We start from the raw sequence: 22,744 nt of genomic DNA, 5'->3' as shown, positions 1-22,744 counted from the left end.
CCGGATAAACAGTAGCAGAAGCAGTCTACCAAGAGAACCAAAACACTCTGGAAGAGTCTTGGCCACAAGTGTGACCAGGGCTGCTTTTCCCTCCCCATATTGAAGCATTTTTCAAACATTTCTTCACCTTTTCTTCAGTAACAAATCAGCCTCCAGGCAGCATTTCCCTGGCTGGTGAAATTGCTGCTAAATGCAAGAGGTGGGGCAGCACTGTGGGTGGTATGGGGAATGCTGTGCCACTGAGAGATGAGACTTAGGACTCAGGGTGAGATGCAGAGCGCTGGAGGTGGTCAGCACATGCTGTCCCCCAAGGAGAAGAGGAAGGAGAGGTACGTGTCCCTAATCTAGTTCCTGGAAAAGCCCACAATGACCTCTGGGAGCACTGAGGGGGAGTCAACAGGAAGGGCACAATGTAGGAAGAGGGAGGAAATTCTGAGATTTGTGGGGATCTGCACCAGGGAGTCTGTACCCTGAGTTTCCAGCCTGTGTGACCCCAGGGAATGTCACACCTTCTTCACACCTGCTCTCCTTCACAGTGCTGATGCCGGAGGACATGCCCTGGAAAGTGCCCGCTCCCAACCTGGCAGTTCTGAGATTTCCTGGGAAACCTACTTGGAGGGTAAAGGCCTCGAGCAGCATGTAACTGATTGCCTCTAACATTCATGCTGAACCTACAAGCCTACTGCGGCCCCATCACAGTATGGAAGGCCTGCAGTCAATCACCCTGATGCACACCTGTTCTTCCACCCCCTCAGTTGTCCCCTAGTCCTTGTCCTGTAGACCCCAGAGAGCAAGCCAGGATCCTAGGAGGGGGCAGAGGAGAACGACAGAAAAAGCAGAGGGAGATTTAAAAAATCATCATCAATAGTGATCTAGAACACTCATCCAAGGCTGATTCAATACAGACTTGGAAGGTATAGAAACGCTATAACCCATCCACCAGATTCCATGTGCTCCTGATTGATTAATAGATACATTTATATCACCTGTCTATCATCTATCTATCTATCTATCTATCTATCTATCTATCTATCTATCATCTATCTTCTACATGTATGTATATACACACATGTTTATATATTATACATTTTATATATGTATATCTGTATACATATATATGTGTGTATATATATACCAGGATGCCAAAAAAAGTACATATTTTAAGAGATGTTACCTTTGTATTACTTTTCGAAGTTGAATTGAATTACAGTAACAATGTGTAGTATGACGCTTGCTCAAAAGATGGCCTTAATCAAATGAATGCTAGCATCATTCATTGCATTACAATTTTAATATTGTTTTTTTTTCTTTTCTTAAAATGTGTATACATTCTTTTGGCACCCTCTGTATGTATAAAAGATATTACAGTTTTGGCATAAAGATTATTTTAAAGTGAAAATATTTGAAACCTTGTCTGAATTTCCCTTATCTGACTGAAGCAGAAACTTCTGAAAAATACAGCTGCCACCAACCCCCCCCTTCAAGAGGGTTTCCTATGAATTCCAGGAAAGAGGCAGACTGCCCACTCCCATTAGCATCAAGAAAAACCCAACAGAACCTTTCATACTTTCCCACTGAAGCCCTAAATGCCCCCTCACACACTTTTTACTGAGCTGGTATGGTACATAAACGCTTACCTCTGAGCATTCAGTGAGTTACTCATTACTGAGAACTGCCACAGTCACGTGTAAAAACCTTGTCTTTACTCCTGTTAATCTGTCTATTGTCAGTAAACTTGCAGTCCATGACCATTCAGATCTAATTCAGATCTAAGTGGGTAGAGGGAACGTTTTCTCCCAACAATTTACATGTACAAAAAAATATATATGTACAAATTTATAAATACAAATAAATAGTCTCTAAATAGTCTCTCTCTCTCTCTCTCTCTCTCTCTCTCTCTCTCTCTCTCTCTCTATATATATATATATATATATATATATATATATAGTCTGCTAACTGACAGTGCCTGCAGGCCCTCTCAGACCTAAAAATATTCTGGCTACCCATCCCACCCTTGGTCACCCCCACCCTGACACACCCAGGTGCACACACACACACACACACACACACACACACACACGCGCCACTAGAAGGAGGTCTCCTCCTATGGGTTCTGCTTCTGTTGGGCGGGTATCAGCTGTACCAGGCGTGGCCTGCTGGGCACTCAGATCTCCAGCCACAGCTGAGGCCGTTGGCCCTCAGGATATGGGAGCTACTGAGCCTTCTATTTTTGACAGGAATGGGGGTGGGGCGGGGGCCTCTATTCTCTGTGTGATTTTCTGCTGGATATTTTTTTAAAAAGCATTCAAGCTTATGCTCTGCTGTTTTATAGGGCTTTAATGGAACACTGTTTCTATTATTTTGTTTTCTTCCCTTTAAAATATGCCTTCTCCCCTGTATCTGATGTGGTAGAGCTGGGGAATCATGCCCCATTCAGAACCCCGCAACTCCCTTACGACCTGGTCTGTGTTTCCCCAGCACGTAGAATACTACCTGGCACCAGCCCCAGGCCCACAGTCCCATATCCATAATTCTAAAATCCAAAAGTCTCTGACAACATCTGAAAGATTTTTACAACCACTTTGGTGGCAAAACATGAACTGAAGCGATATCAGGCTCCACTTATCCCAGTTGGTGTGAATATTTACACTAACTTTTTCTTTAGTCCTATATTTGACCCATAAAGGACTGTGGAAATAGTCATGTGTTTGATTCACAGGGTATTGCCTCAAACCCCTCTGGGATGTTATATAATGTTTGGTTTATGCACCATATTGTCTTCCTAGACTCTGAAACCTAAGAAAGTAAGTAACTGAAAGGGGAAGTCCACACATCCCAGGGTTAGGCTTTTTTGCTTTTATTTATGGATAAGAAAGGTGATGCCCAACAAGCTTTCTGAGTAATTTATCTAAGATCATGCAGCTGATTAGAGACCCAACCAACACGCGAACCTAGGTCCTGAACTCCTAAACTGCAGCATCTTGTTTTCTTCCATGTTCCGAATTTATGACAGGCATTCCTTTGAAGAAAAAAATAATAAACTGGATCTTTGTTTTCAGAGCTTCTTAATTTCAGAAGCACTTGAGCCATTTTGAGCAACCAGGACCTAATGTTGCCAGCAAGTTTAGTAAAGATAAAGATAACCTTTGAGGCTGTTTTCTCCTTTCACTTTTTTTACACTAATGTGTATTTGCATACTGATGTGATCCCTATATTTCAGATGCTAATGTGCATAAGCCACTTAACACTTTTGGCCATGATTTTGTAAGCATGCTACAGGACTTGGAGCCAGAGCTCTCACAGTGGGGCTGCATCCTGTGCGTGTTGATATTTGTGTTGGTGGCAGGACGGAGAATCCACAGTGGCCAAGAGACATGGGGCTGAGAGGCAGGACCTCCTTGTCACCCCTACGTGACACGAGGGTGTCCAAAAAGGTGGGCTTCCAGGGATGATCAGTGCAGAGTGCGGTACAGGGGCGACAAGGAAGAGCACAGTTAGTTTGCTGGGGGTGCCTTAGCAGAGTACTACCAACAGAAATTCACTGTCTCACACTTCTGGAGATTACAAGTGTGAGGTCAAGGTCTCGGCAGGGCCACGCTCCCTCTGAAGGCAGCAGGGGAGAATCTGTTCCAGGCCTCTTTTCTAATCCTTGGATTGTGGCAGCATAGTTCCAATCTTCACGTGGTACCCGTGTGTGTGTGTGTGTGTGTGTGTGTGTGTGTGTGTGTATGTGTATTGTTGTTGTTGTTGGAGAGTGGGCTCTTCTCAGCGTGGTTCCCAGATTCTTGGTTTCTCAAGCAAAGAATTGAACAAGATACCAGGGCAAAGTAATGAAAATGCAGTTTATTAGAAGAGATAGTACATTTCAAAGAAGTAGAAGTAGGCCCGAGCAGCAGAGAATGGCTCAAGGGCCCATTATTAGAAGAGAAATTACATTCCAAAGAGTTTGGAGTGGCCACGTACAAAGGCGAGGCTCAAAAAAGGGAGGGAGGGATCAAAAAAGGAAGAAGCGGTCCAGAAGAGGGCAAAACAGTCAAACGGGTGGACTTCCCAGGACTTGGAGTTTTTATCCCTTTTTCTCTAGAATGGGATGTTCCCCTCTGGGCATGGGACCACTTGATTGGCACCTGTGATTGACAACAGGTACTGCGCAGGTGCTAGTGGCTGGTCTGATCTAGTTGGGTATTTTGTGCCCATTTGTTTTCCCGCAGGGGTAGGTAATAACAATACAAAGGGGAGTTTTGGGTGGAGAGGGGATGTCCCCTTGGCAGTCGCATTCTGTGGGATGTGCAGGAATGCAGAGACCCAATGCCTGCCTCTAACTGCCTGCCTTGTTTTCCGTTTGAGAGATGTGATCCCCATTAAATCTCTATGGGAAGCTGAGGGACAGGAGGTCTTTTCTTCTGTATCTGCTTCCTGCTGGGCAGGGGCATAGAGGTGTCCCTGCCTATTTGGGGGATTCATGGAACTCTCACCCTATCTGATCTCAGATGAGAGAAAGTGGTCTCGAGATCTGCCTGGAAGACCATGTTGGTTTTTTTGGTTGTGACTAGCAATCTTGCTGGGGTGTCATCTGTATTCCCAAGGCTCCTGAATGAGGAAAAATAGATTTTAATTAGTAAACCTGTTAGTTCTTATGAAGCCTGTGGCCATTCAGCCCATCACTCAGGTGGCGTCAATTGTCTAGGCCCAGAATGGGTTTGGAAAGAATCATTAGGCTTACTGGCCTGGGAGATATTAGGAAGTCACAGGCTTTCAAGTAGTTATCTGAAGCAAGGGTAGGAGATTTTATGATTCAGGCTAGGAGCAATCTTTAGACTAGGATTCACAAACTGGTTAGAAGAGTAATCAAAGCCAGGAGCTAAGAAACTAAGGAACTAGGGAGAAAACATTTCTATACTTAATATTTTTATACTTAACATTCTATTGGAAAGAAAACTTAAAAGTCTTTCAGTGGTGGTGTGTGTGTGTGTGTGGGGGGGCGCTACTCTGTAGTACACACATACAACATGTGTGTCCAAATTACCCCTTTTTATAAGGACATCAGTCATATTGGATTAGGGGCCACCCTATTCTAGTATGACCTCATTTTAACTAATTGTATCCGCAATGATCCTATTTCCAAATACAGTCACATTCTGAGGTTAGAGAGTCAACACACAAACTTAGGGGGACAAATTTCAACCCATAACAGTCCATACTCTGGCCCCCCAAATTCATGTCCTTTGCACATGCAAAATACATTCACCCTATCCAACAGCCCCATAGTCTTAACCTATTCCAGCATCAACTTTAAATTCTAAATCTCATCTAAATCAGATCTTGGGGTAACCCGGAGTATGATTCACCCTGGAGCAAAATTCCTCTCCATCTGTGAGCCTGTGCAAACAGGCAAGTTACCTGCTCCCCACATAAATGGTGCGGCAGTCATAAGAAGGACGTTCCTATTTTCCAAAAGGAAGAAATCAGAAAAAAGTAGGGTCATAGGTCCCAAGCAAGTTTGAAACTTAGCAGAGTACATTCTATTACATTTTAAGGCTTGAGAATAATCCTCTTTAGCTCCATGCTCTGTCTTCTGCACCCATCCACACTGTGAAAGGTAATCTGCTTCACTCACAGCCTGCTGATCTAAATGCTGATAACATCTAAAAAAATATCTTCACAGCAACATCTAGACTGGTGTTTGACCAAACAAGTGGGCACCATAGCCTAGCCAAGTTGAAACATAAAATCAACCATCACATTTACTCACCTGAAGATTGGATAAAGAGTAGTTTTAATCTGTCACAGTGGTTTTCTGAGGAATAGACAGAAAGGACTTTGTGTTTTTAGCAATCAAGAAGCAAAGGAATTGGCCCTGGCATAGAGGGTGGAAAATAGGAGTGCCTAGAAAGTCAGGGCTGAGTGGCACAAGGAGGAACCCTAAAAGAGCTGGCTGACCTGGGGCTGGGTACACTAGAGGGTGAGATGGGCCAAATGATTCTACCCCACCCCACAAATTCATGCATTGAAGCCCTAACCCCCAATGTGGTGGTTAGGGAGGTAGCTTAGAAGAGGTCATAAGGGTGGAGCCCCCATGATGGGGTTAGTGTCCTAGTAAGAAGAAGAAGAGACACCAGAGCTCTCTCTGTGCTGTGAGTGAGAAAGCAGCCTAGAACTGAATCTCTCCAAGAGCTGAATCTGCTGGCACCTTGGCCTTGGACTTCCAGCTTCCAAAACTGTGAGGAGTAAAAATCTGTTGTTTAAAAGACCCCAGTCTGTGGTATTTTGTTATAGCAGCCTGAGCTGACTGAGACACAGAGGAAGCCCCTCGTGACTCCCTGAACATGCCTCACCAAAGCACCATTGTATTGTACTCTACCTGCCTGCCTCTCTGTGTCCCCACAAGATTTAAAGTCCCACAGACTGGTCTTTTGAGAGGATGTCTCGTCAGCAACCAGCCAGAGGACCTGGTTCCCAGCTGGTGCTCAAGAAACAGTTGTTGAAGGAAAACATCACTGGACTGCACACAACTTCCTAAGACTCAGTGGTGACAACACAATTTTAGAGTTAAGAGAGATACAATTTAGTTTGTGGGGTGTATAGTGAACCTACCTGGAAGCTCTATCTGCCAAGCAAACATTCTGCTCTTACCTAGATTGTGTGGTTGTTTGCGTCGGCTTGGGGAAGGCTGATAGCTGAGGAGGAGATGCTAACCCCCACCCACAGTCACCCGTTTGTGGCTACAAAACCCTGCTGGTTGCTTGAGCCTGCGTTCAGACAAAGTGCATTTAAGGAGACTGGCCTGCAAGTGCCTTTCGGTTCTTAGTCTGTAACCGCAGATCTTAATCTCTACGCAAAGTTGAGATTCGTCTCTAGAAATGCTTTATTCTAAAGGGCATGGAGAGAGAAGGAAGGAAGGAACACATTTTGAGGAGGAGAGAGAAGGTATGCAAACGTTCATGCTCCTAAAGAGAAAGGCTTTCTGTTGGGTGAGGACAGCAGCAAGTCACCCATTTCCATCCATCTGTCTGTCTGTCATTCTGGCTGTCAGTCTGTCTCAGGCCCATCTTGTTCTGGGCAGGAGGAGGGGGGTAGAAGTGGGCAGCTGGGTTTATGATGATATTTCCATGTCAACCTGTTCAGCACCCACACACTACAGAAAACATATGACATGTGACACTTTATTCCCTTGTATTGCTAACTTGCAATCTACGTTGCTCTGGGGCCTCCTGCCTTTGAATGAGATTTGGGAGAGAACCAGACAGCAATCTGTGCTTCAAGCTTCCCATTGACAATGAGGCAGCTAGCTCCTAACTGGGATTACTGATTTCCATTTCAAAACTGCGTTCAATTTAGTTGATTTAAATGACTTGACTTTCCTCTGTGAAATGGCTGTGGCATGTGAGCTCAGCCAGTTGCTCTTTGAAAGGCATAAACACGCTCCCTGCGGGGACCAATGGAGCTCTGCCACCCATTGTTTATCTAAAAACAGCGTTTTATTATTGTCGCTCAATTAGTCCAGACAGCGGACACAAATGACTTTCAACAGCAACATCCTAACACTGTGTGTCACACATAAAATGCTGAATACTGCCCTAATAGCTAGCTAATAAAATCAAAATGTGCCTGTATTGACTCTAGGATTATTCAAATCGTCACCCTTTCTTCTGAAATCTCTTCTTAATCTAATTACATACAATATTTTTATTTTAGTAAAAGAACATTAACCTCAGTAATCAACAATTCTGTTCTCAATTTATTAATGAGCAAGCAACCACGGTTCTTCTGAATGTAAACTTTGGAGCAGAGTTTATTTTCTATAAACAAACTAGCATATTTTTCCCCTCAAGGTCAAAATATTATTGCCTGTAGGGTTTTTTTCCTACACGCTTTTTTTTCTTCTAAAAATTGCACAATCTGTCATTTCACAGACACCTACCAAAAGCCACTCCTAATCACTTGCAGGAGATAAGTTTCTGCCTGTTTATACTAACTGCTGTGAAAATGCTATTATACGCAAATGTTTCATCTGTTTTGCAAACATATGCTTTCACACACACATACTCACCGCAGAGGCAGTTGCCTGAAATAGGAAAGGTCCTCTAAAAAAGACAGAAATGAAATGCATAGAGCCACTCAACATTTTCCGTTTTTCAAATCCATCTTAGAATTATGGGTGACTGATGTTTAGAAATCACGCACTCCATTGACCGCACTAGAACCGCACTCCGAGTGGAAAGATGCCTGCCATCTGATTCATACCACTCATTTACAGTTGAAGAGGCTGAGGGCCAGAGAAGTAGAGATAAGGAAGGTTAGCAACCATGTTAACGGCAAATGAATGGCTGTGACCCAGGCGTTCCAGTTGCACACCCGGACTGGTGTGTAATTGAAACACAAAATCCGAGCCCTTGGGTAGTAATGATCCCTCCCCTTTAGTGGGGGGGCCATGAGAGCCTGGATGCTCTGAATGCTGTGGTTGTTTAGGTTTAGGTTAAGATTTAGTTGTTTAGCTGTATGGCAGCTGCTCCCCCTCCCCGACAGCCCCCGTTCTTTCACCCTTATCCCCCCAAAACACACACAGGCACACTTTGGTAATATAACATTTCTAAAGTTTTCATTTGAGTTTAATTTGTATTTGGAATACATCCAGACCAAACAGAAAGAAAATCTCAAAGCCGGCCTCTCTTCCATTACAGCCCCTGCCAAGCTCCTCTGGTTGCAGTCATACATGGGGAACCAACATTACCTCACGCCTCAAAACTCCATCTCTGGGCAGGCCTGGTCTCACCACCTCTCTGCTCTCTCCTCGGGGTGACAAGGAGGGGGGTGATGTTGGCACTGTGAGAGGAATTCCTCTTTTTACCCCCAAGCAGAGAAATTCCATTGTTGGGGGCTGAAGGCCAAAGTAGAAGAACTTCCCAAACAGCTCTAAGGGCAGAGGTAGGAGTCTGTGAATGGACTGGGAAATGGGAGCTAAGAGCTCTGCCTTCCTGCACATGCTTCTTGCTTGTTTCGCTGGCCTGAGCTTACACCACTTCATCGGAACTGGAAGCATTAGTTTATCACCAAAGCAGCGCCTAAGAGTCCAGTGACCTTAATTGTGGTGCTGGAAAAAAAAAAAATGCCTCTGCCACTTGACTAGCTCTAAGCCATTTGCCTCTGAGCACATGTCTTAGCTCTTCTCTATCTCTGTTTCTTTATCCCACAATTTTTTCTAATTATTCCTAGCCTTGCCTCCTGGGGATGTGGGCCACACCCTGACAAGCACATAAGGTCCTTGCAATACAGTTCTTCATTTGACGCAATCTTTTCCTTTCATGGAAGGATAATAAGTGCCAAGAAGAGGTAAGAGGTGCCTAATATCTGATAAGTAAGTTAGAAAAAGACTACCTTGGTAGGAACACAGTGTTATTTTGTTAGATATAAGCTAACAGGGATCATCTGCCGTGTGTACACCTTTAAAAGAAATACATTTTTTATAGTGTCAAATTCTTTCAGATGGTGTCAGTTGGTCAGTTCCTCTTCCATCTCAGCCTGCCCTCACAGGGTGAAATACCATCCCCATCTGGAAGCAGCCAGCCAGCTAGCTGCCTGGCTGAGTGACGGGTTTTCTTTGTTTCCGCTGGCTAACGTTTCAACGGTATGGTGCTCTGGCTTATAAAACTTTCCTCAGGAAGCCACACCAATGACCCTCAAAAGGTGTGGGTCCTTTGGGAGTTATTCACCCTGAGTTTTTAACCTCTCAGCCCTCCCTTAGGTTCTGGCCTCTCTTGCCTTCTGAAACCACAAAGCAGTTAGAGATTGCAATCTCTCAACACAAACTCACTTTGGCACCCACAATAAGATGTCAGCTGGGGTCACAATTGACTGTCTGTGGTGGAAAGTTCCAAGCAGTTGCAGTTGCTTTTGTGATCTGCCAGTTGACTGGGACAGAGAACCTTGAAACCCAACAGGAAGGTGGTTTTCTGAGGCATGTTAAAAATATATTTACGTTTGTTTATATACGAATGATTATTTTTAGTCTGAGGAAGAGGTTTGACAAGGATCTAGAGACTCCATGGTGGCAGGGCACAACTAGCAGGATTTATACCTTCGGAAAACCAGTAGATTTAGCACGTCTGCTTCCTGGCTTTTGCCTCATTTCCCTTAATCCTTACAATCTCCTAATGCTGCACAAAACCGATCCCAGATCTAACTTGCCAGCTAATGTCCCTGTTCCTCTCCAGACTGGCAGGCCACCATTAGACAGGCCACACTTGAGAGCTCAACGGCTGAGCTGCAGGCTTCCAGAAGCTCTTTCTTGCTGTTAGGTGACAGGACCGGGTCTTCAGAAGTCTCACCTGCAGTGCTGTGCTCAGGTGCTAACAACTAACAACTGTGAGTGTAGGTCACACCTTTGGGCCATGTGAACAGGCTGGCTAGACGTCTATAGTCCAAATGGCTCCTACTTGGCTGTAAGAACTCCAGACTGCAGGATGGCCTGGAAGTTTAGAAAGATGCACTCATTCCTGGGCATCTGGCTTTATGCATTCTTCCCCCACCCCACCCCACCCCGGAAATAGAGGAGAAAGCAGAGATGTGGACTGCTGTCCTCCGCTAGTTCAGAATCCACCCCCGATCCTACTGCATATAGTCAAGCAGGGCATGTGTGATCCAAAACAAGTTAAGGTGAGACGAAGGGCACAGCCTCAGAGGACCACTGGTTGATAGTAACTCTGGGATCAATGGCAGGGTCTGGGGCACTCACAGCAGCCACCTCTATCCTTCTGTACCTGTGCCCCCATACACTGCTACAGCAGTTTCTTTTACAGGTAATCATACTTTGTGTACCTACAACTGACCTCAAGTGATAACCTGCCAGCCAGGGGTTATTGGGTCCAGACAAGGTATGGCCAATGAAGTCAGTGCTCTGCCCACACCCCTTGGGAACCTTTATCATTTTCATGCACACCAGCTCCAAGTGTGCCCAGCAGCACCTGTATCTCTTAGTCAGAGGGTTATCTTTGGGGGTCTGAATGACTTTTCTTGCTTACAGAAAACAATAATGGGAATGTGCATCCTCCCTGGGATGACAGCCCTTAACCAACGATTGACAGGTGGGAGGAGGATATATAAAATCAGGACCACAGTGAGGGTCACAGGAAGCTCTGGAGTATTTAAGTCACACCTCCCTCCCTCCCTGGGGCTTTACATGATACTGTACCCTTACCTGACAGCCTTCCTTTCAGTGACCAACTTAAATGAATCATTCAGGGTCTGCTTCTGGAGAATCTAACCTGAGACACAAGACAAGGCACAAGAGGAAATGTTTGCTCTGAGATCCAGAATCAACCCTCAGCTCAGATGGCTTTTCATCTCTCTAAGGTTCAGGTCATCTCATAAAGATTTTTTTTAAATTGGGGAACAGTGTGTTTTTCCAAGACCCATCAGCTCCAAGTAGTTGTTTCAATCTATTGTTTCAATAGTTGTGGAGGGTGCAGCTCAGTGGCTCATGTGGGGGTCAAACCTACAACCTTGGTGTTATGAGCACTATGCTCCAACCACCTGAGTTAACTAGTTGCCCCTCATAAAGATTCCTAGTGTGAAAGAATCTATCATCCTGTTGCACAAGCATAACAGACAACTATTTTCCCACTCCACAGAGTTTCCTGTGATCTCGAAATTCCAAGTCAGCACCAAGGCCCTGAGGGAAATCCTGCTTCCTTAGTCTTAATTCAGAGTGCCTAGGCCATGGCCAAAGCTTCCAACCATGCAGTTCTCCCCTCCCTCTAGCCCAACAAAAATCAAAGTTAACAGGGACCTTATATGGCACTTACCAACCTTGGAAAACTTTTCAAAAGTAGCTTTAGTTCCTTTCTTATTGTCTCCCCAGAGTCTGATATTTTTTTGGAAGGAGGACTGTAGATTCATTCACCTTTGGGAAATCTAGCAAAAAATCAATCTTGTAGTTCAAGAAAACTGTGTAGAAACCCCATAAGCTCCCCTACTAGTAGCTGTCAACTCTCGCCTCCCTCCCAGCCCTTTGAGCCATTGAATTGACTCCTACTGCTTGGCAGAGCAGGCAGCAGTGAACATGGTGCAATGAGGGAAGCAAATGGTGCAGAAGGAGAGAACTACCGTTCCACAAGCTTGTCCTTCCTCCTTTTACGTAAACTCCAAGAGCATTTAGTACAGAAGAAACATCAACATTTGTTTCAACATGACATGCATCCCAGGAAACTTCCCACAGATCACTAAGCAGAGTTTGGGCTTGTTGTAATCACTGTTGCTCTTAGCCCATCCCTAGAATAATTCTGAAGATACACACTTGGCTCGGAAGCCTACAGGCAAATATTCAAAAGTCCTGTGGGTTATTCCATCTTGCTACACATCACTTACATTGAGCTGGAGGGTGGAGTTGGGGTAGAAGAAACAGGAAGAGAGGTGTCAAGAAAGCTCTCCAAGCCCCAGTTTTGTACTTAGCTTCACCTGTCAAAACCCAATGGCCTTGTCATGGTGGACTTGAACTTAGATAGTCATGAAATTTTTATTCCTAGGGAGGATGCTTTCTAGGTTTGTCATGGAAAGGAGGAGCTACATGGAAAGGAGAGAGGTAGAGTGAGGGAGGGAAAGAAAGAAGGCTGCAACAAAGTTTGCCTTGTGTTTCCACTAAGTTAAAGTTGTGTCAGGTATGTCCTTCACAGCCCGGCCGTTCCTCTCAACCCACAGACCTGAGGGCACCCAGGGCAGCATGTCCACCCTCAGCAGAGGTATTTGGGTTGCTATAGGGATCATCTTAGATTCCAATGCAGCAAAACTCTTGAGGACTCTGCCAACCCAGGTATGGTGAGCAATGAACTCTGTGCTTTTTCTTCTCTTTTCTCCTTCCATGCTTGAAAATCAGAGTGAGTGAATTCTGTGCTTGCAATGGTGTTTTAATTAATTTTTGATTAAAAAAAGGAAGGGAGTTAAAATTAAAGCCTGCTATAAAAAAGCAAACCAGTTTCTGGAAGGTCATGAGCTGCTGCTGGCAAGTGTGTCCAGGAGTTAGGAACAATGTGCTTGCTGTTTCTAGAGCAAATCAGCAAACCAAATTCAGGCTGGAGAAGGCTCCCTTGGCATAACTCAGGGTTGGTTTGGTTCTGGACTCACACAAGCCTCTCTGAAAGCTGATTGAGGAGGCGGGGCTGTATGAGCAATGACCCATCAATCGTTCAAAGCTGGTTCTTCAGGCTTTATGCCACAGCGCTTCCATGTGACCTGGGGTGAGTGGGTGAGCGGGGAAGCAGCTGACTTCCCCCTTGTTTCCCTATTACCTAGCACAGTGCTTGGCACGCCACAGGTACTCAACATGTGATTGTTAATGACATGGGAGCTTACCAAAGCAGTCATATTCTCCGGCCGGCCGAGTGGCGCAATGGTTAAGAAATGGCTTGGGATGCCAGAGGGCCCCGGTTCGGATCCCACATATGAGGGCCAGTGACACTGCCCTCCACAGCTAAGATGCTGAACAACAGCTTGACCTGGTGCTGGGCTGCTGTGAGTCACCGGCGACGGCGTAGGCTGCAGCCCCTGCGGCAGTGGGTTGCCATGGACTACAGTGTGTAGCCAGCAGCCAGCGTGAGCGGCCAGCAGCCGCAGTGAGCGGCCGTCCAGAAGCCGGCGACTGATCTGCCTCACCCGGGAAGAGTGCAATGATGGTGCCAACTTGGGCCAGTGAAACAACGTCCTCCACAACTAGACTAAAGAACAAAACGACAGCAACTTGGCTGTTCCCCTTACCCCAATTCCCCAGCACTGTTTCCATCCCCCCAATTCCCCAATAAAAATCTTAAAAAAAAAAATAATGGCTGGAAAAAAAAAAAGCAGTCCTATTCTCTGTAACTTTTCTATAACTAAGGAGGTGAAAACAGGATATAGGGGGAGCTGCTAAAAGGAGGAAAACATAGAGACATCTCTTTTATTTCTCTCTTTCTAACTGTAAAAATTAGATGTATCATTAAGATTTATGAGAAAGAGGATGAAAGAAGAGTTTCTTAACCAAGTAATCCATGCTTTATTGCTTCCACTTTCGGGGTAAGAAACCAGTTTGGTGTTGTGGATAAGAACATGGACTCTGCAGCCAGGCTGTTTGGGTCAGTGTCCTTGCTCTGCCGTTTTGTAGCTGTCTGACCTTGGGCAAGTTACTTAACCTCTCTGTGCTCTGGCTCCTCATTTATAAAGTGGTAATAGTAACAAGACCTATCTCATAGGATTGTTGTGAAAAACAAATCAGTCAACATATATATGACACATACAACAATGCTTGGTACATAGTAAGTACTATTTAAGAGTTACTGTTATTAATTATTATTATTATTGCTCTGGGTCAGTCACTGTACTAGAGTTTTACATTGATTGTCTTATGTTTCACATACATACAACAAAAAAACAAAATAGTGTTTATTTTATAATTATGGATATCGAATCTAAGTGAAATTAACTAATTTATCCATCGTTAAGCATCTAGTGATTGTTGGACATCGTATTTGAGCTGAGATCTGTCTGACACCAAAACCTGTGCTTTTGCTATTAAGCTACACTGAAGGGGACGTGCTTGAAGCTGTGCCTGCTTGCCATCCTGTCGGCATTCTCTCAATCACCAAAGCTTATGAAAACATGGCACTGAGGTTAGCTTCCACTGGACACCAACAGAAGAGCAATTGTACCTCCATCAAAAAAACTTCTCAGCACCAATAATGGTTCTAGCTACTGAGGAATACTTGCAGGAAATGAATTTAGAAGGTTTCAATTAGAGGCCCCCAAAGATTTTAAGGATTAGAAGGGAAAAATATGAAGGAGATGGAAGAATTATTTTTCTACTCTGATTGAGGAGATAAAAATTCCCTTTATTTTATGAAGATTAAAGTTCCAGGATTCAGGAATAGAGTTCTCAGCTACTGCATTTTAAAAAAACAATAGAGCCCTGAAAACCTTGAATCAATCCATCCTGTCTCTAGGGAAACCTAAGTCTAAGCCAGCTGGTACACAGAGCCAATTGTCCTGTGAGTAAAACCACTTCCTATGAGACTTAACCATGGCTAGTGACTAGAAAGAGGGAGACTAATGTGGGACAGTTGTAGAAGAATAGAATTGCGATCCAGTTCTTCTAACTTCATGACCTCATTCTCTTGACCCAATAATCCTGAGATGAATCCCTCTGAGATGAATCTATCTAGAAATGACTCCTTCTGTGTAGTAGTCAATAGACCACATGACCTTTTAAGTTTAATATATTGGAGGTATCTGGGTCTTTGACTTTGTGAGCATTTCCAAGTCATGTTTCTTTGTTCAGCTGCTTTTCAATTTTACCTAAGCATCTATACAGCTACTGTGTCTTGCCCTACTCTGGGGGTTGAAACACATAGTTAGAAAAGGAGTGGTAGATTGTTGTTGTTGTTTTCCTCCAATAGATTTTTAAAACCTTTTGAATAAAGTATTTTATGCACACAAAAAAATACTCAGGTCACAGGTGTATAGGACAATGAGCTTTCACAAAATGACCATACCTGTGTAAGTACCAACCAGATAAAAAAATAGAACATTATGAGCACCCAAAATATCCCCTGCAGGTTTCCTCCCTTCAATTATCGCCCCCTCACTTCTCTCCAAATGTAAACGCTAACCTGAATTTTAACACCATAAATTAGCTTTATTTGTGTTTGGGCCACATATAAATAGAATTATACATTATATATTATTTCACATTTGGCTACTTTTACTTAACATTATATTTGAAAGTTTTCCATATACTTATGTGTGATAGGAGATCATTTATTTTCATTGCTATATAGTATTCCATTATATAAATATACCATAATATATTTATCTATCCTACTGCCTATTTAATGGACGTTTAGGTTGTTTACAATTTGTGGTTATAATGAATAATTCTGCCATGAACATTCTTGTACATGTTTTTTGTCACACATTTCTGGGGGGGGTATATGACAAGAAGTGGAATTGCTGAGTCAGAGACTATGCAAACATTCGATGTAGAGAAACTTGCCAAAGAGTTTTCCGAAATGAGTGTGCCAATTTACAATTCCACCAACAGTGCGTATACTCAAAATTCTTGCTAACATTTGATATTGTCAGTCTTTTAAATTATGATCATTCTGGTAGGTAGGTGGTGGTATCTCATTGCGGTTTTAATTTTCATTCCCCTAATGACTAATGAGGGTGAGTACCTTTTAAAATGTTTATTGTGAATCTGGCTACTTTTTTTTGTGAATTGCCCAATTATATAATCTGGTTATTGGTCTTTTCCTTATTGTTGGTAGTTCTTATATATTCTGGATATGAGTTATATGTATTGCAAATAACTTCTCCTAATCTATAGATTGCTTCTTCACTTTTTTAATGGTATTTTTTGATGGAAAGAAGGTCTCAAATTTAAAGGAATATAATGTATCTTTCCCTTTATGATTAGTACTTTTTGTGCTTATATAAGAAGCCCTTTTTTTTCCTACCCCAAGATCATAAAGATATTCTCCAATATTATCTTCTAAGACAAGGGTTGGTAAACTATGGACTGTGGCCCAATCTGTTCCTCTACCTATTTTTATAAATAAAGTTTTATTGGAACACAGTCACTCTCATTCATTTACATATTTTCTATGACTGCTTGCTCTGCAATGGCCGAAAGTATGGGCCCTCGAAGCCCAAAATGTTTACTATCTAGCTCTTCACAGAAAAATTTGCCAAACTCTGTTCTAGAAGCTTTATTATTTTTCCTTTCACATTTGATATTGACATTTGTAAATGGTATGTAGTAAAGATCAAGATTAGTTTTTTCTATATGTATATTCAATTAAGCTAGTACCATTTATTGAAAAGATTGTCCTTTCCCCGGGGCTCTGTAGTGTCATATATCAAGTATATGTATATGCATGGATCTGTGTTTTGGGTTTTTTTTTAGTTTGGTCCCATTGGCCCATTTTTCTGGCCATGACCAATGCCTCTCTGTTTAAATTGATGCATTTTTATAGCAAGTCATATTATCCCACTTTATTTTTCTTCAAGATTGTCTCTATTACTCTTGAAACTTTGCATCTCCATATAAATTTTACAATCAACTTGATAATTTATTCAGAACACATTCCCTGACTTAGATTCGTATTGTATTTACTCTATAGATCAATTTGCAGAGATTTTACTTATTTACAATACTAAGCCTTCCAATTCATGAACATGATGTATTTTTAAATTTATTTAGGTCTTCTTTAATTTCTTTAAATATTTAGATTTTCTGACTCGATGGCTTGTATATATTTGATGTTTATTTTTAGGTATTTTTGATGCTTTTATAATTTTATGTCAACACTAGCTTTTGTGTTAAAAAAAAGAAAAGCAATCAACTACCTACTAGTCACCTGCCAAATACCATGCCCTAATGAATATATTGTGGGAACCAAAAATGATAGTCCATGTCCCAAGGAATAAAAAGATTTGGATGGGAAAGGGAAATGCAAGGCTGATCAAAACAAACAAACCAAAAACAAACAAAAAAACACATAGCATGCGTATAAATATTTTCTTAAATATCTCTTCCATGGGTTTTGTTGGTATTGACTCACATGCCCCTATGCTCTTAAGACTGCATGACAGCATGAAAACAACACTAGTGGAGAGTCAGGACTCCTAAATCCTAAGTCTGGTTCTTCACAAATTAGTTGTGAAACTTCAGGTAAGGCTCTACATAACCTCATTGTACCTCAGTTTCTGCACCTCTAAAAGGTAAGTTGGCTTTAACAGTCTTTGACTTATATGTGAGGAAGGGGAGGCCTTAGGTTACTGGTGAGTACAGACACAGTCACGGATGTTCTGGGTATGACCCGAGGGGTCTCACTATCAAGAGATTTTTTTGAAGGAAACTTATGGCCCCCCTGGTTTGTGAATACTTGGAATGCCATTGATAGAGGTGACACTTTTTTAAAGAAATATCTCTGAGAGAGAAGATACCTGAAGTAAAAACAAGCAGAGGTGTGATAAATGCAGGGAAAAAAATCACAGGGCCTGGGCACTGGTGCCTGAGGTACCAGTGGATTGCAAACAGAGATGGAGAAGAATCAGGGAGTGGAAAGCCTAGAGGCAAATGTGTAATGAAGCTGGAAGAGCCTGTGTGGGAACTTCCGTTTTGGGTTTCACAGAAGAGGTATATTAGGGTTTCTTTAAAAATCTTTAGAGAAAAAGTTACACTCCAAGGAAGTGCTGCTGTTTTTCTTAGAGTCTAAGAGTGACAAAGATAAGTGGGCAGAGCAGCAATGGCTGCTTGTCAAAATTCCTGCTCCTCCTTACCTAGTAAACTGTTCTGCTGGGAAAGAGTGATCCCATCAGAGGCTTTATTTCTAGCACCCTCTTGCATCTGGGTTGGGCCAACAGAATATGTATAGAATTAGTATTTGTCACTCTGAGCCAAGGCAATTAAGAAGGTGTAGCTTCTCCATCCTCAGTTTCTCTTTCCATGACTAGATATTAAAGACTTTCAGTTCCTGTGAGATAGCAAAGCCATGAGGTGTAAGGCACCTTAGTCCTTGAGTTATCTTACTGAGGAAAATGTGTGCCCATTAGATGTACCTGCATTGGACTGTCCTGTGGATGAGAAATAAACTTCTGTTGTGTTAAGTCACTAAAGTTTAGGTTTATTTGTTACAGCAGCTAGTGAGTGTTGCCCTAACTAATGCAGTTGGTCTCTGAAATAATTCACAGTATTGACAGAAATAAAAACACAATGTTAAGATATTACTGCCATTTCATTTGAGAAAGATAAAAAGAGGAGGATAACTCAAAAAATTTCCACAAACTTTCTGAAGTCATTAGAGAATATTCACAACTAGTATAAAAATAGGACAATAATAATTCAATACATAATATCTGTGCCTAATAGATTTGCACTCCCCAAATTTGCATTTTAATTTCCTTGAATTGGCTCCTGACACATTCTTATGTGGGATTCAACATTTTGCAACAAATAAGACTTCTCTCTTGGCACTTCTTACTCCTTCATTTCCCCCCACACATCCATATTCCTGCTGCCTTCTCCATCCCACAATGCTCATTTTTGGCAAAATGGTTTTCATAAACCACACATTTTAATGAATTAAGTGTAGTCCCACAGTCACACTTGCATTCTCCCACAGTTCCCTGATTTCCACACTCCTCCAGCTATGGGAATTCTCCCTTACACCTCCAGAAAAGAAAAAAAAATGCATGAAAAATTCTGCCTATAAGTAGCAAAGATATGCACAGAATGTGACTGCTCTTCCACTTTTCTTTTACTTTTTTTGAAAATGTAAGAAGGAAGATGATTTTCAAACATTGCATGTTCTCTGAGAAACTAAAACAAATCAGTGCTGTTTTTTTTCTTTTGGCAGTAGCAAAACTGGTTATGGGCACAAATCTGTATAGCTCACCTTTTATCCTTCTTAGTGGGACCTCCGTGGACTGGCTTCTACCCTGCCAAAGAAGAAAATCAAGGTGTTTGACGGCAGGCAAATGTAAGAGAATTTCAGAGAACAAAAAAACACTCTAAGTCACAGTTACCAACCTTCTCATTTTACCACGGAGGCCCATATAGGTGGTTTAACTTGCCCAAGTCATACAACTACCCAACAGCTCCTGGGAAATCAAGCTGTATCCAACCTTTACAGTTCATGTCACAAGGACCTTCAAGCACATGATCTTCCCGGATCATCCCATCAGCCATTTGACAGTGATAGAATCACACGTTAGAGATGTGAGGGGACATAGGGGTACTAAGAAGAATGCCAGGTCGTAAGATCTAGCTCCTCACCACTAAATCCATGTCCTCAAGGCCACCTGGTATTTTCTTCTTTCTCTGGGGTGGCACCAACTATGCATCAGACCTCTTCTCTCAAAGAGCACACACTCCCCTGAGGGCAGATAAATAAACAGATGATTCTAATCCAGTATGATAAATGCTCCCATCTTTTGCTCTTGGCATATAATCACTTCCAAAGCAATGGCTGCTTCTCCCAAGAAGAAAACAGCAGCAGCAGGAGCAGCAGCAATAGCCAATCACTGAATCATCAAGTGAGGAGGCACCACCAGCTTTGCCTCCCGACTAAGGAACATCTTACCAATCACCCTTCCACCCACCATTACCACCTGTAGGTTTGGAACCAAGAAAGGTTTTGGAAACTAAAGATAATGTGCTAATAGGATGTTAAAGCGAAACCACCCTCACCACCCACCACCAGAGGTAGTTAGTGTAAATGCCGTATTCCTGAGCCCCACGCTTCATTTCATGACTCCAGCTCCTGGCACTTTGCTAGGTTTGAAAGTATTGCTTATGCAGAGAGCTCAGAGATTGCTTTTAGCGAAGGACTCCAAGTAGACAGATCAAAGCCTTCTCATTGTCTCCTTCTTATTGCCAAAATATAAGACTTGGTTTTATGGGAAACTCATGAATTCTCCTTCCATGAGATTGCAGTTAAAATTAAGTAGTAAAGGAAGACTGGGAATCAGGAGAACTAGGATTTGGCCCTGAATTTACTACTTAGTAATTGCAACCCTGAACAAGTCCATTTACCTCTGGCCTTTCATTTTTTCATCTTTTTAAAATTTTTTGTCCAAAGTAATTTAATTTAATTTATTTTTTTTTTGTTTTTCATCTTTGAAATAAGAAGAGCGGACTAAGTTATCTCTAAGGTTTGTAATGATTCTGGCTCTGTATACATTCAAAATTTTGTTACTTCATTTTAGATCATATTTAATGAGTACGTAGTACATGCCATTCACTATGGTAAGCACTGGGGTAGAGATGAAAGTTCCAGCCCCCTTCCAAGTAGCCAACAGACTCACTAGAGAGTCAAGCAGTTAAACAATGAGAGTTCAGTGGGAGGTGTAGGATCACAGAGGTGTGTGTGAGAGGCTGTGGAGCACAGAAGAAGGGCGCTGTGTCCCCCTGATCCACTCCACTGAAGAGGATCAGAACATCTCACCCCAAAATATGTCACTTTGGCATATCGATTGTTTTGGACTGAAAGCACTTGAGAAGCAGCAACTGCAAGGAGGGCTTTCCTATCTTCCACTTTCTACCTTAAAAGTAGGACACACTTTTCTCATGAGAAAGGTGCCCCCCATATACCAGGAAGAGGTAAATACTCTTATCGCCCAAAATGGGGAGTTGACACCAATGAATCTGTACAAACAAATCTACTAAAATAACCCTTTCCTTCCATTGGTTTCCCCCATGTATTTCCTAGTCACTTTCTCATAATTTACTGCCCCACCCCAGGACCCTTTTTTCTTTTCTTTTTTTTTTAAAGATTTTTATTAGGGAATTAGGGGAAGGGGAACAGACAAGTTGCTGTCCTTTTTTTCTTCAGTCTAGTTGTGGAAGACGTTGCTTCACTGGCCCAAGTTGGCAGCATCATTGCGCTCTTCCCAGGCGAGGCAGATCAGTTGCCGGCTCCTGGGCGGCCACTCACAGCAGCTGCTGGCCGCTCATGCTGGCTGCTGGCTACACATGGTAACCCATGGCAACCCACTGCAGCAGGGGCTGCAGCCTACGCTGTCGCCGGAGACTCATGGCAACCCAGCTCCAGGTTGAGCTGTTGTTCAGCATCTTAGCTGTAGAGGGCAGTGTCACTGGCCCTCATATGTGGGATCTGAACTGGGGCCCTCTGGCGTCCCAAGCCAGCTTTTAACCAACGCACCACTCGGCCGGCCCGCCCCTTTTTTCTTGTATTGTCACATCTCCACAATTTATTGTTCTTTGTAGAAATGGTATGTAAACTCTCAGGTCTAGCCACTTCCTTGGTCTTCATTTCTTTTTCATGAGGACTCCTGTGTCATGAAAAAGTATTAACATCAAATAAAAATTATATGCTTTTCTCCTGTTAATCTGTCTTTTGTCAGTATAATGCTCAGGCCTAGCCACAGAACTTAAGAGGGAAGAGAACAAAATCTTTCCTTCTTTCTACTACCATTTGCTCTTCCCTGGGAGGCTGGTCTACATGGGCCAAGACAATAAGGCTCCTCAGCCCTCTGGCTTCTTGTTAGCTTTCATCAATAAGGACCATTTCGGGAGACCAAAGGGAGATACAATGCAGCTCAAGGTATTTATTTCCCTCACTGGGAGGATAACTCAGTCAAAAGCCATTACTCATCCTCAGCTGACCTGCTCTCTCCCTCATCTTCTCCCTTCTGATCCAGGTTTGGTGGCAGCTTTGTGGCTGCTACTAGCCTAGTTTCTACATCAGTTCCTGTGGTTCCACTTAAATCCACCCACAATTTCATAAGTAGTCCCTTATAAATAAATTCTCCTCAAATTTAGACTGATCAGAGGATACCATCTCTTTCCTGTTGGGACCCTGGCTAATACAGGCATGAAACCCACTTTTGAGATGTATGTACATTGGAGGTAGTCAGGAGAATTGTGAGATAAAAAGAGGGAGGGGCGGGACAGGAGAACCAAAAAGTGTTCCAGAGAAAAGAAAGCTAAGTTTTGAAAGATGTCTTGCAACTAGCTAGCTAAAGAAATCATGAGAAGGAAGAGATAATGTAAGAAAGCAAAATGTGTGTGTTCAGAGATAGGAGCATATGCTGGGTGAGGTTCAATGTTCAAGATAGTTGGAGGGAAGAACTGGTGAGGAGAGGGGGTGGTAAACAATGAGGCTGGAGGGGGAGGGAAGGGCAAGATCATGAAGGATTCTGTATGTTGTTTGTGGAACCCGAGAAGAAAGAGCCATTTTTTTTTTTTTTTTTTTTTTTT

General features: G+C 42.8%; 1 long non-coding RNA gene across 5 annotated transcripts in view; it reads right to left on the bottom strand.

Annotated features, from left to right (window-relative positions):
• Positions 1 to 4,553: 4,553 nt before the first annotated feature.
• The window catches only part of LOC109393177 (uncharacterized), a 48,537-nt gene continuing 30,346 nt past the window's right edge, over positions 4,554 to 22,744 (bottom strand). The window contains exons 2-8 of one of the 5 annotated variants that reach the window (XR_002126199.1): positions 19,419 to 19,461; positions 11,806 to 11,910; positions 11,195 to 11,261; positions 8,732 to 10,465; positions 8,051 to 8,266; positions 5,753 to 5,797; positions 4,554 to 4,590 (exon numbers count right to left, since the gene is read on the bottom strand). This is a non-coding gene — a long non-coding RNA (uncharacterized LOC109393177). Of the gene's footprint in view, positions 4,591 to 5,752; positions 5,798 to 8,050; positions 10,466 to 11,194; positions 11,262 to 11,801; positions 11,911 to 19,418; positions 19,462 to 22,744 lie in introns of all 5 variants that reach the window. The other 4 variants (XR_002126197.1, XR_002126196.1, XR_002126200.1 and 1 more) reach the window with 4 other exon arrangements.

This window comes from Hipposideros armiger, unplaced genomic scaffold, assembly GCF_001890085.2.
Source record: "Hipposideros armiger isolate ML-2016 unplaced genomic scaffold, ASM189008v1 scaffold_369, whole genome shotgun sequence".
Lineage (NCBI taxonomy): Eukaryota > Metazoa > Chordata > Mammalia > Chiroptera > Hipposideridae > Hipposideros > Hipposideros armiger.
The sequence above is the reverse complement of the archived record's forward strand: the minus strand, read 5'-3'. Positions and strand labels throughout refer to the sequence as shown.